Source organism: Pieris napi (genome assembly GCF_905475465.1).
Source record: "Pieris napi chromosome W unlocalized genomic scaffold, ilPieNapi1.2 SUPER_W_unloc_1, whole genome shotgun sequence".
Classification (NCBI taxonomy): domain Eukaryota; kingdom Metazoa; phylum Arthropoda; class Insecta; order Lepidoptera; family Pieridae; genus Pieris; species Pieris napi.
This window is the reverse complement of record NW_025920860.1, coordinates 379,697-394,019: the sequence shown is the minus strand read 5'-3', so window position 1 is coordinate 394,019 and position 14,323 is coordinate 379,697. Positions and strand designations below refer to the sequence as shown.

The following is a 14,323-nucleotide window of genomic DNA, read 5'->3' as shown; positions in this document are numbered from 1 at the left end:
GTCTTGGCAAGAGAGACATAACATAGAATTTAATGTATTAAAAGAGACTATAACTAAAGCCCCTGTCTTGACATATTATGATCAAAATAAACCTTTTACACTGTCAGTTGATTCGTCTAAAGATGCCATGGGTGCAGTGATTTGCCATGATAAACACCCCATTGCATATGCTTCAGCTTCATTAAGCTCATGTCAACAGTCATACTCTCAGATTGAGAAAGAGCTATTAGCAATCCTATTTGGTTGTACAAAGTTTCACCAATATGTCTATGGTCGCCACACTTTGGTTGAAACAGACCTCAAACCAATAGTATCTATAAAAAACCAATTTACAACATTCCACCCCGTCTTCAAAGAATAATGCTGAGATTACAACCATATGACCTCAATGTAACTTACAAACCAGGTAAATATCTTTATGTAGCTGATACTCTGCCCAGAGCAGCTTTACCAGAACAGTCATTACATGATCTTGATTCTGACCTAGATTTACATGTCAATTTAGTCATTAGATCACTGTCAGTTAGTCCAAATAAACTTAAATCTATTCAAGAACTAACTTCCCAAGACAAGGAATTGTCACTCTTAAGTAAATGTTGCATAGAAGGTTGGCCTGAACATAAAAAATTACTTCCAGACATCCTTAGGTCTTATTTTCCTTTAAAAACTGATATACACATTATTAATGGCATTGTCTTCAAAAACAACAGTGTCATTATACCAGTAGCCGTAACCGTAACCGTTGTCTTCCCTAAACATTGGTGATAAAATATACTTCAAGAAACAGCCAGACAGTATTTGGACACCTGGTACTGTTTCTGACATAGGTCCACAGCCTAGATCATATATAGTATATGATGTCTCCCCGGAAGGTACTTTTCGTCGTAATCGCCAACACATCCTACAACCAAAACTTTCACCCTCTGAGTCCCCTCCTAGTAGTAGTTCACTTCCATCCCCGTCAGTTCCACAAGATACTGATCCAACGTCCCCTTCCAATGTATCGCCGTCTTCTCCATCGAATTATCAATCCCCTGGTAGAAATAATCCTGTCCAAGAATCTAAAACAAACACATCACATACACCAAATACACGTACTCACCACACAACTTATTCTTCATTCGGCAGAGCTATCATAAAGGCCCGAAGATTTTGGTAATTAGTCTAGAATCTAGATTAAGTTCATAATTTGTACTTAGTTTGTAAATGTATTGTTTAATGTCTTTAACCTAATTTTGTTTTGTGTAGCTGTCAAAACACAGTTATGTCAATTTAGTAGACGTCAATGTGAGAACTGTCAAAATTGAAAATGTCAGTCAAGTCAATGTTCCGTACCATTATTTCAGTCTAATAGTATGTAAGAATTTTGTCAATGTAAAAAAAAACAAAAGTGTATACTTACGTACGTACTATGTTCCACTTCATGCCATGTTTTCTTTTCTTAATAAGGGAGATGTTACGTATCTATGATTTAATATTATCTATGGGTTTCCGTTTCCTGTAGTATGTCTCGGACCGCCTGTCATGGCTGAATATATGTTTATGAATAACAGTAATGTCGTCTTATTTTAATAACCGCTTACCTGGCCACCCACCATAACACGATACACGTTTCAATACATGACATGTTTGTGTTTGCCACATGCTGATAGTGTCTGATGACAATTATCATTAACATCTGCATTCTGCCTGAATAATAATATTTACACAATTATTATACACTTGGGTATAGTAAAACGTTACGGCGCGTTGCTCAATTATCTCCAAAAATTGCGTGACGTAATAGTTGAAAGCCGAATCCCTATCACCAAATTGCGCTTCTCAACATTACAAAATTTGTCAGCCAAATAGGTATATCGATCATCTTTCATTACTCACATTATTCTACATTTTTTACATCTAAAATACGTCATTATCTCATCACTATCTTTAATTAAATATGTTCAGATGAGGGAAGAGTTTACCGGATCGACGGAATGAACCTTAAATGATGGAATCGTATGTTATTCTTCAACCAACCAATGTTTTAATAGTTACATATTCTGCTATTCTATAAATCATTCAAATCGATCCTACCGTTCTCGAGTTATAAGTGTTCGAACAAACACTGTTTTGTATATTAAGTAGTTTTACTGTGTTAAAACGAAGTTAAAAGAAACAGTCGCGACATCTATTGGATATTACGTAAGTTTAGAAATTTGATATAGAGACATCTAGCGGAAAACGAATAAACTAAGTTGTCGATGCCAGTTTGGACCATTAATTTTGAAATTTAAGACACGTGAACTAATCATATACTACATTCATAGATGGCGTTGTTTCAGAAAATATTATGTATTGACAATGTCCTAGACATAATATTTGTTTTTACTAAAATTATTATAACTGTATCATTTGATTAGACATGTACACAAAATTTAATTTTTAAACACAATAACACGCAGACAGTACCTGTATATTATCTGCCGATCCCCACGATTTAAGCTGATCGCTATCATCTGATCTTCTATCAAGTTCCCTCTCTCGGGCAGACTTCGGCACATACGCTGAAGACCTGGTCGCACCTACGCCTAGGAAGTTACTGAGTTACTGAACGCCTCTGTCGTCTTCTTTACGCGAACGTAAGAAACCCCTCTTTTTCTAAGAAAACAGAAATAATATAAGACAGATGAAAACAAATTATATAAACAATTGTAAACAAAAAAAGAAATTATTGTTGAATAATTATGAGTTTTAAATGGACCGTAGAAAAATGAAGTAATTTTTAGTGAAGTAAAAATTACATAATTTCAATTCAGTATTTTAGATAAGTACTTACGTGAGAAGTATTTTCGAAAGTCGTAGTAAGAATTTCTAGATAAAAGATAATTTTAACTGGATCTACACTATAGGCTCGACCAGGGTTCGTCCGCGATCTCAGTCTGGTAAAATTATTTAAAACTCGTCCTAAGAGACAATTCAAAAAATATCTAATTGCATCGTTTTGACTAAAGTACACATCTCTCTTTTCATCACAGCTTTACCACAATTTGACAGAAAGAGACAAATTAGTACTTTAGTAACAAGGGTGATTAAATTAAATTGATTTAGTTTTTATGAATAAACTGTATGTTTATTATTTCTTTGGTACAATGTTTCTTTTTAACCAATTAGCGAGTTTAAATTACTACATGCATCAATCAATATTGTACAACTACAATCGAAACTGTTTCACTTTATTAACAGGCTGATAACTTCTTTTTCTGATTTATTCTTTATAAAAAAATAAGTGGCGCTACAACCTTTTCAGGTTTTTGTAGGTTTCGTGATCCTTGGTTTTGTTCATCAAATAGGCACGTAGATGAGCCTTCTGTGCCTGACATACCCCGCCGACTTTTGTGTATATGGCAACTCGGTTTCTTTACAATTTTATACACCACCGTACGAGCGATTTTTAAAAAAATATACAGAAATTACATTGGTAAACAGCCGGGGTTCGAACCTACGACCCTAAGGATGAGAATAACATGCTGATACCACTACACCAAAACTGCTTTATATCTTTTATGTTAAATAATAATACAATAAAAAATAATAACAGTTTTATTTTATTAATCTACTTAATATTACATTTATTCTATCACTCTTCCTTTACTGTGCAGTCTTCTGCTTTGGAACTCCTTACCTCTTGGTATCAGACGAGCTGTCTTTAATTTTTTTTTTTTAAATCTTCTTTTTGAGCATTTATCTCCTGCCTCGTAATTAGCTACATATATATAATAGCTGTTGTGACTCGATAATCCTAGGATTAACTTTTACATATTTGTTTAAATATTATTACTAGCTGACCCGGAAAACGTCGTTTTGGACTGTAGGTATATAATTTCTAGGAAACAGTTTTTTAGTTCAATAAAAATAATTATCTACTATTATAAAAAATAGGGGTTGACTGTAGAGGGATGACAATTAAGGGTTGTATGTATTTTTGTATGCTGTATCATAAAAAAAATAAAACAAAAAGTTTTGTGTAAAAAATAAAAATTTAGGTGTGGGACCACCCTTAACATTTAGGGGGATGAAAAATAGATGTTGTCCGATTCTCAAACTTACTGAATATGCATAAATTTTTTTATAAGAATTGGTTAAGCCGTTTCGGAGGAGTATGGGAAAACAATTATTGTGACACGAGAATTTTATATATTAAATAGATTATTAACTTAGATTTTAGATTAACTTAGATTTTAGTTTACTTTAGTTATAGTTAGTGTTACATGTTATTTTACGATTTTTTTTTAAAAATTATTTATGCACTTCTTGTACTTTATCCTCTGTATGTGTTTCTTTCTATATTTTACCATACTAGGGTTGCCTGGAAGAAATCGCTTGTTAGCGATAACGCCGCCCGTTGCCTAATAACTTATGTAACCTACTTTTTTATATGTATGTTTTTGTATAAGGAACTGCTCCAGATGTGGTCAAGTTCACCGTACAAAATGTCCAGCCATGGGAGTCATCTGTAACAACTGCCACAAGCCGAATCACTTTGCCAAGTGTTGCCGCAGCACACATGTGAGATTCATAGAAGAAAAAAGTATGGGTAATCCCATTGATACTTATTTTCTAAATAGTCTTTTCACTAATGAGATTTCTGTCAGCCAAAGAAACCCTTATCATATAACTTTGTCCATAAATAGTAAGAATGTAGACTTTTTACTTGACACAGGTGCTGACACTAACATTTTATCATTTAACTCTTACAAAAAACTTAATTTGTCATTGAGTAGTTTAAAGAAAAGTAATCACAAACTTTCAACCTTTAGCGGTGAAGTATTACCTACAGTAGGTCAATGCATTCTGTCTGTCACACATAACAACAAAGTATACAATGTCAATTTCCACATTATAGATATACCTTGTAGAAATATTATTGGTCGCAACAGTTGTGAGAATTTAAAATTAGTCAAAAGAGTCCATAATGTCCAATTTCATGAGTCTGTCAATGTATCACAGCTTGTTGAATATAAAGATCTCTTCTCAGGAATAGGTTGTCTTAAAGATTACGAATGTCATTTGTCAATGAAGCCTGATGCTGTACCATCTATAGATGTCCATTCAGTCTCTTAGAACAATTAAAAGAAGAATAAGCCATGTTAGAAAAAGATCAAATTATAACCAAAGTCGAGGAACCTACTAAATGGGTTAGCTCAATTGTAATTGCCTCAAAAAAGAATGGTAAACTACGCCTGTGCATTGATCCAAGAAAACTTAATAAAGCCATTGTGCGTCCTCATTATCAATTTCCAACTATTGATGAAATTAAATCCAGCCTCTCTGGTACGCAAACAAAGGTTTTTATATGCTTAAATTAGATGAAGCTTCTTCAAAGCTATGTACATTCATCACACCTCAAGGTAGATATAGATTCCTAAGACTACCCTTCGGGATAAATGCAGCTCCAGAACTGTTTCATTCCATCATGACAAACAGATTCAGTGACATTTCAGGAGTCCAAATTATGATGGACGATTTCCTAATTTATGGTCAAACAAAAGAAGAACATGATTTTAGATTAAAACAAGTCTTAGATAGAGCTAGGGAGTTAGGAATAAAATTTAATAAAGAAAAGTCTAATATATCTAAAAGTAAAGGCAAGTACTTAAGACACATCTTTTCTAAAGATGGTGTGAAAGTTGATGAAAACAAAGTCAAAGCCATTTGCAGTATGCCACCCCCTACAAATGTCACAGAATTACAAAGATTTTTAGGTATGGTAACATACTTAGGCTCATACATAGAGAATCTGTCAGAAAAAACTTCTAATTTAAGAATGCTTTTGTCTAAAGAAAATGAATGGTCTTGGCAAGAGAGACATAACATAGAATTTAATGTATTAAAAGAGACTATAACTAAAGCCCCTGTCTTGACATATTATGATCAAAATAAACCTTTTACACTGTCAGTTGATTCGTCTAAAGATGCCATGGGTGCAGTGATTTGCCATGATAAACACCCCATTGCATATGCTTCAGCTTCATTAAGCTCATGTCAACAGTCATACTCTCAGATTGAGAAAGAGCTATTAGCAATCCTATTTGGTTGTACAAAGTTTCACCAATATGTCTATGGTCGCCACACTTTGGTTGAAACAGACCTCAAACCAATAGTATCTATAAAAAACCAATTTACAACATTCCACCCCGTCTTCAAAGAATAATGCTGAGATTACAACCATATGACCTCAATGTAACTTACAAACCAGGTAAATATCTTTATGTAGCTGATACTCTGCCCAGAGCAGCTTTACCAGAACAGTCATTACATGATCTTGATTCTGACCTAGATTTACATGTCAATTTAGTCATTAGATCACTGTCAGTTAGTCCAAATAAACTTAAATCTATTCAAGAACTAACTTCCCAAGACAAGGAATTGTCACTCTTAAGTAAATGTTGCATAGAAGGTTGGCCTGAACATAAAAAATTACTTCCAGACATCCTTAGGTCTTATTTTCCTTTAAAAACTGATATACACATTATTAATGGCATTGTCTTCAAAAACAACAGTGTCATTATACCAGTAGCCGTAACCGTAACCGTTGTCTTCCCTAAACATTGGTGATAAAATATACTTCAAGAAACAGCCAGACAGTATTTGGACACCTGGTACTGTTTCTGACATAGGTCCACAGCCTAGATCATATATAGTATATGATGTCTCCCCGGAAGGTACTTTTCGTCGTAATCGCCAACACATCCTACAACCAAAACTTTCACCCTCTGAGTCCCCTCCTAGTAGTAGTTCACTTCCATCCCCGTCAGTTCCACAAGATACTGATCCAACGTCCCCTTCCAATGTATCGCCGTCTTCTCCATCGAATTATCAATCCCCTGGTAGAAATAATCCTGTCCAAGAATCTAAAACAAACACATCACATACACCAAATACACGTACTCACCACACAACTTATTCTTCATTCGGCAGAGCTATCATAAAGGCCCGAAGATTTTGGTAATTAGTCTAGAATCTAGATTAAGTTCATAATTTGTACTTAGTTTGTAAATGTATTGTTTAATGTCTTTAACCTAATTTTGTTTTGTGTAGCTGTCAAAACACAGTTATGTCAATTTAGTAGACGTCAATGTGAGAACTGTCAAAATTGAAAATGTCAGTCAAGTCAATGTTCCGTACCATTATTTCAGTCTAATAGTATGTAAGAATTTTGTCAATGTAAAAAAAAACAAAAGTGTATACTTACGTACGTACTATGTTCCACTTCATGCCATGTTTTCTTTTCTTAATAAGGGAGATGTTACGTATCTATGATTTAATATTATCTATGGGTTTCCGTTTCCTGTAGTATGTCTCGGACCGCCTGTCATGGCTGAATATATGTTTATGAATAACAGTAATGTCGTCTTATTTTAATAACCGCTTACCTGGCCACCCACCATAACACGATACACGTTTCAATACATGACATGTTTGTGTTTGCCACATGCTGATAGTGTCTGATGACAATTATCATTAACATCTGCATTCTGCCTGAATAATAATATTTACACAATTATTATACACTTGGGTATAGTAAAACGTTACGGCGCGTTGCTCAATTATCTCCAAAAATTGCGTGACGTAATAGTTGAAAGCCGAATCCCTATCACCAAATTGCGCTTCTCAACATTACAAAATTTGTCAGCCAAATAGGTATATCGATCATCTTTCATTACTCACATTATTCTACATTTTTTACATCTAAAATACGTCATTATCTCATCACTATCTTTAATTAAATATGTTCAGATGAGGGAAGAGTTTACCGGATCGACGGAATGAACCTTAAATGATGGAATCGTATGTTATTCTTCAACCAACCAATGTTTTAATAGTTACATATTCTGCTATTCTATAAATCATTCAAATCGATCCTACCGTTCTCGAGTTATAAGTGTTCGAACAAACACTGTTTTGTATATTAAGTAGTTTTACTGTGTTAAAACGAAGTTAAAAGAAACAGTCGCGACATCTATTGGATATTACGTAAGTTTAGAAATTTGATATAGAGACATCTAGCGGAAAACGAATAAACTAAGTTGTCGATGCCAGTTTGGACCATTAATTTTGAAATTTAAGACACGTGAACTAATCATATACTACATTCATAGATGGCGTTGTTTCAGAAAATATTATGTATTGACAATGTCCTAGACATAATATTTGTTTTTACTAAAATTATTATAACTGTATCATTTGATTAGACATGTACACAAAATTTAATTTTTAAACACAATAACACGCAGACAGTACCTGTATATTATCTGCCGATCCCCACGATTTAAGCTGATCGCTATCATCTGATCTTCTATCAAGTTCCCTCTCTCGGGCAGACTTCGGCACATACGCTGAAGACCTGGTCGCACCTACGCCTAGGAAGTTACTGAGTTACTGAACGCCTCTGTCGTCTTCTTTACGCGAACGTAAGAAACCCCTCTTTTTCTAAGAAAACAGAAATAATATAAGACAGATGAAAACAAATTATATAAACAATTGTAAACAAAAAAAGAAATTATTGTTGAATAATTATGAGTTTTAAATGGACCGTAGAAAAATGAAGTAATTTTTAGTGAAGTAAAAATTACATAATTTCAATTCAGTATTTTAGATAAGTACTTACGTGAGAAGTATTTTCGAAAGTCGTAGTAAGAATTTCTAGATAAAAGATAATTTTAACTGGATCTACACTATAGGCTCGACCAGGGTTCGTCCGCGATCTCAGTCTGGTAAAATTATTTAAAACTCGTCCTAAGAGACAATTCAAAAAATATCTAATTGCATCGTTTTGACTAAAGTACACATCTCTCTTTTCATCACAGCTTTACCACAATTTGACAGAAAGAGACAAATTAGTACTTTAGTAACAAGGGTGATTAAATTAAATTGATTTAGTTTTTATGAATAAACTGTATGTTTATTATTTCTTTGGTACAATGTTTCTTTTTAACCAATTAGCGAGTTTAAATTACTACATGCATCAATCAATATTGTACAACTACAATCGAAACTGTTTCACTTTATTAACAGGCTGATAACTTCTTTTTCTGATTTATTCTTTATAAAAAAATAAGTGGCGCTACAACCTTTTCAGGTTTTTGTAGGTTTCGTGATCCTTGGTTTTGTTCATCAAATAGGCACGTAGATGAGCCTTCTGTGCCTGACATACCCCGCCGACTTTTGTGTATATGGCAACTCGGTTTCTTTACAATTTTATACACCACCGTACGAGCGATTTTTAAAAAAATATACAGAAATTACATTGGTAAACAGCCGGGGTTCGAACCTACGACCCTAAGGATGAGAATAACATGCTGATACCACTACACCAAAACTGCTTTATATCTTTTATGTTAAATAATAATACAATAAAAAATAATAACAGTTTTATTTTATTAATCTACTTAATATTACATTTATTCTATCACTCTTCCTTTACTGTGCAGTCTTCTGCTTTGGAACTCCTTACCTCTTGGTATCAGACGAGCTGTCTTTAATTTTTTTTTTTTAAATCTTCTTTTTGAGCATTTATCTCCTGCCTCGTAATTAGCTACATATATATAATAGCTGTTGTGACTCGATAATCCTAGGATTAACTTTTACATATTTGTTTAAATATTATTACTAGCTGACCCGGAAAACGTCGTTTTGGACTGTAGGTATATAATTTCTAGGAAACAGTTTTTTAGTTCAATAAAAATAATTATCTACTATTATAAAAAATAGGGGTTGACTGTAGAGGGATGACAATTAAGGGTTGTATGTATTTTTGTATGCTGTATCATAAAAAAAATAAAACAAAAAGTTTTGTGTAAAAAATAAAAATTTAGGTGTGGGACCACCCTTAACATTTAGGGGGATGAAAAATAGATGTTGTCCGATTCTCAAACTTACTGAATATGCATAAATTTTTTTATAAGAATTGGTTAAGCCGTTTCGGAGGAGTATGGGAAAACAATTATTGTGACACGAGAATTTTATATATTAAATAGATTATTAACTTAGATTTTAGATTAACTTAGATTTTAGTTTACTTTAGTTATAGTTAGTGTTACATGTTATTTTACGATTTTTTTTTAAAAATTATTTATGCACTTCTTGTACTTTATCCTCTGTATGTGTTTCTTTCTATATTTTACCATACTAGGGTTGCCTGGAAGAAATCGCTTGTTAGCGATAACGCCGCCCGTTGCCTAATAACTTATGTAACCTACTTTTTTATATGTATGTTTTTGTATAAGGAACTGCTCCAGATGTGGTCAAGTTCACCGTACAAAATGTCCAGCCATGGGAGTCATCTGTAACAACTGCCACAAGCCGAATCACTTTGCCAAGTGTTGCCGCAGCACACATGTGAGATTCATAGAAGAAAAAAGTATGGGTAATCCCATTGATACTTATTTTCTAAATAGTCTTTTCACTAATGAGATTTCTGTCAGCCAAAGAAACCCTTATCATATAACTTTGTCCATAAATAGTAAGAATGTAGACTTTTTACTTGACACAGGTGCTGACACTAACATTTTATCATTTAACTCTTACAAAAAACTTAATTTGTCATTGAGTAGTTTAAAGAAAAGTAATCACAAACTTTCAACCTTTAGCGGTGAAGTATTACCTACAGTAGGTCAATGCATTCTGTCTGTCACACATAACAACAAAGTATACAATGTCAATTTCCACATTATAGATATACCTTGTAGAAATATTATTGGTCGCAACAGTTGTGAGAATTTAAAATTAGTCAAAAGAGTCCATAATGTCCAATTTCATGAGTCTGTCAATGTATCACAGCTTGTTGAATATAAAGATCTCTTCTCAGGAATAGGTTGTCTTAAAGATTACGAATGTCATTTGTCAATGAAGCCTGATGCTGTACCATCTATAGATGTCCATTCAGTCTCTTAGAACAATTAAAAGAAGAATAAGCCATGTTAGAAAAAGATCAAATTATAACCAAAGTCGAGGAACCTACTAAATGGGTTAGCTCAATTGTAATTGCCTCAAAAAAGAATGGTAAACTACGCCTGTGCATTGATCCAAGAAAACTTAATAAAGCCATTGTGCGTCCTCATTATCAATTTCCAACTATTGATGAAATTAAATCCAGCCTCTCTGGTACGCAAACAAAGGTTTTTATATGCTTAAATTAGATGAAGCTTCTTCAAAGCTATGTACATTCATCACACCTCAAGGTAGATATAGATTCCTAAGACTACCCTTCGGGATAAATGCAGCTCCAGAACTGTTTCATTCCATCATGACAAACAGATTCAGTGACATTTCAGGAGTCCAAATTATGATGGACGATTTCCTAATTTATGGTCAAACAAAAGAAGAACATGATTTTAGATTAAAACAAGTCTTAGATAGAGCTAGGGAGTTAGGAATAAAATTTAATAAAGAAAAGTCTAATATATCTAAAAGTAAAGGCAAGTACTTAAGACACATCTTTTCTAAAGATGGTGTCAAAGTTGATGAAAACAAAGTCAAAGCCATTTGCAGTATGCCACCCCCTACAAATGTCACAGAATTACAAAGATTTTTAGGTATGGTAACATACTTAGGCTCATACATAGAGAATCTGTCAGAAAAAACTTCTAATTTAAGAATGCTTTTGTCTAAAGAAAATGAATGGTCTTGGCAAGAGAGACATAACATAGAATTTAATGTATTAAAAGAGACTATAACTAAAGCCCCTGTCTTGACATATTATGATCAAAATAAACCTTTTACACTGTCAGTTGATTCGTCTAAAGATGCCATGGGTGCAGTGATTTGCCATGATAAACACCCCATTGCATATGCTTCAGCTTCATTAAGCTCATGTCAACAGTCATACTCTCAGATTGAGAAAGAGCTATTAGCAATCCTATTTGGTTGTACAAAGTTTCACCAATATGTCTATGGTCGCCACACTTTGGTTGAAACAGACCTCAAACCAATAGTATCTATAAAAAACCAATTTACAACATTCCACCCCGTCTTCAAAGAATAATGCTGAGATTACAACCATATGACCTCAATGTAACTTACAAACCAGGTAAATATCTTTATGTAGCTGATACTCTGCCCAGAGCAGCTTTACCAGAACAGTCATTACATGATCTTGATTCTGACCTAGATTTACATGTCAATTTAGTCATTAGATCACTGTCAGTTAGTCCAAATAAACTTAAATCTATTCAAGAACTAACTTCCCAAGACAAGGAATTGTCACTCTTAAGTAAATGTTGCATAGAAGGTTGGCCTGAACATAAAAAATTACTTCCAGACATCCTTAGGTCTTATTTTCCTTTAAAAACTGATATACACATTATTAATGGCATTGTCTTCAAAAACAACAGTGTCATTATACCAGTAGCCGTAACCGTAACCGTTGTCTTCCCTAAACATTGGTGATAAAATATACTTCAAGAAACAGCCAGACAGTATTTGGACACCTGGTACTGTTTCTGACATAGGTCCACAGCCTAGATCATATATAGTATATGATGTCTCCCCGGAAGGTACTTTTCGTCGTAATCGCCAACACATCCTACAACCAAAACTTTCACCCTCTGAGTCCCCTCCTAGTAGTAGTTCACTTCCATCCCCGTCAGTTCCACAAGATACTGATCCAACGTCCCCTTCCAATGTATCGCCGTCTTCTCCATCGAATTATCAATCCCCTGGTAGAAATAATCCTGTCCAAGAATCTAAAACAAACACATCACATACACCAAATACACGTACTCACCACACAACTTATTCTTCATTCGGCAGAGCTATCATAAAGGCCCGAAGATTTTGGTAATTAGTCTAGAATCTAGATTAAGTTCATAATTTGTACTTAGTTTGTAAATGTATTGTTTAATGTCTTTAACCTAATTTTGTTTTGTGTAGCTGTCAAAACACAGTTATGTCAATTTAGTAGACGTCAATGTGAGAACTGTCAAAATTGAAAATGTCAGTCAAGTCAATGTTCCGTACCATTATTTCAGTCTAATAGTATGTAAGAATTTTGTCAATGTAAAAAAAAACAAAAGTGTATACTTACGTACGTACTATGTTCCACTTCATGCCATGTTTTCTTTTCTTAATAAGGGAGATGTTACGTATCTATGATTTAATATTATCTATGGGTTTCCGTTTCCTGTAGTATGTCTCGGACCGCCTGTCATGGCTGAATATATGTTTATGAATAACAGTAATGTCGTCTTATTTTAATAACCGCTTACCTGGCCACCCACCATAACACGATACACGTTTCAATACATGACATGTTTGTGTTTGCCACATGCTGATAGTGTCTGATGACAATTATCATTAACATCTGCATTCTGCCTGAATAATAATATTTACACAATTATTATACACTTGGGTATAGTAAAACGTTACGGCGCGTTGCTCAATTATCTCCAAAAATTGCGTGACGTAATAGTTGAAAGCCGAATCCCTATCACCAAATTGCGCTTCTCAACATTACAAAATTTGTCAGCCAAATAGGTATATCGATCATCTTTCATTACTCACATTATTCTACATTTTTTACATCTAAAATACGTCATTATCTCATCACTATCTTTAATTAAATATGTTCAGATGAGGGAAGAGTTTACCGGATCGACGGAATGAACCTTAAATGATGGAATCGTATGTTATTCTTCAACCAACCAATGTTTTAATAGTTACATATTCTGCTATTCTATAAATCATTCAAATCGATCCTACCGTTCTCGAGTTATAAGTGTTCGAACAAACACTGTTTTGTATATTAAGTAGTTTTACTGTGTTAAAACGAAGTTAAAAGAAACAGTCGCGACATCTATTGGATATTACGTAAGTTTAGAAATTTGATATAGAGACATCTAGCGGAAAACGAATAAACTAAGTTGTCGATGCCAGTTTGGACCATTAATTTTGAAATTTAAGACACGTGAACTAATCATATACTACATTCATAGATGGCGTTGTTTCAGAAAATATTATGTATTGACAATGTCCTAGACATAATATTTGTTTTTACTAAAATTATTATAACTGTATCATTTGATTAGACATGTACACAAAATTTAATTTTTAAACACAATAACACGCAGACAGTACCTGTATATTATCTGCCGATCCCCACGATTTAAGCTGATCGCTATCATCTGATCTTCTATCAAGTTCCCTCTCTCGGGCAGACTTCGGCACATACGCTGAAGACCTGGTCGCACCTACGCCTAGGAAGTTACTGAGTTACTGAACGCCTCTGTCGTCTTCTTTACGCGAACGTAAGAAACCCCTCTTTTTCTAAGAAAACAGAAATAAT

At 33.8% G+C, this 14,323-nt stretch overlaps 1 long non-coding RNA gene across 12 annotated transcripts in view; it reads right to left on the bottom strand.

Annotated features, from left to right (window-relative positions):
• The window catches only part of LOC125062932, a 43,139-nt gene that overhangs the window by 4,233 nt on the left and 24,583 nt on the right, over positions 1-14,323 (bottom strand). For 2 of the 12 annotated variants that reach the window (XR_007119418.1, XR_007119421.1), the window contains exons 7-11: positions 12,767-14,304; positions 8,651-8,778; positions 6,935-8,472; positions 2,819-2,946; positions 2,452-2,640 (exon numbers count right to left, since the gene is read on the bottom strand). This is a non-coding gene — a long non-coding RNA (uncharacterized LOC125062932). Of the gene's footprint in view, positions 1-1,102; positions 2,641-2,818; positions 2,947-6,934; positions 8,473-8,650; positions 8,779-11,194; positions 14,305-14,323 lie in introns of those variants that run through there. The other 10 variants (XR_007119415.1, XR_007119414.1, XR_007119412.1 and 7 more) reach the window with 10 other exon arrangements.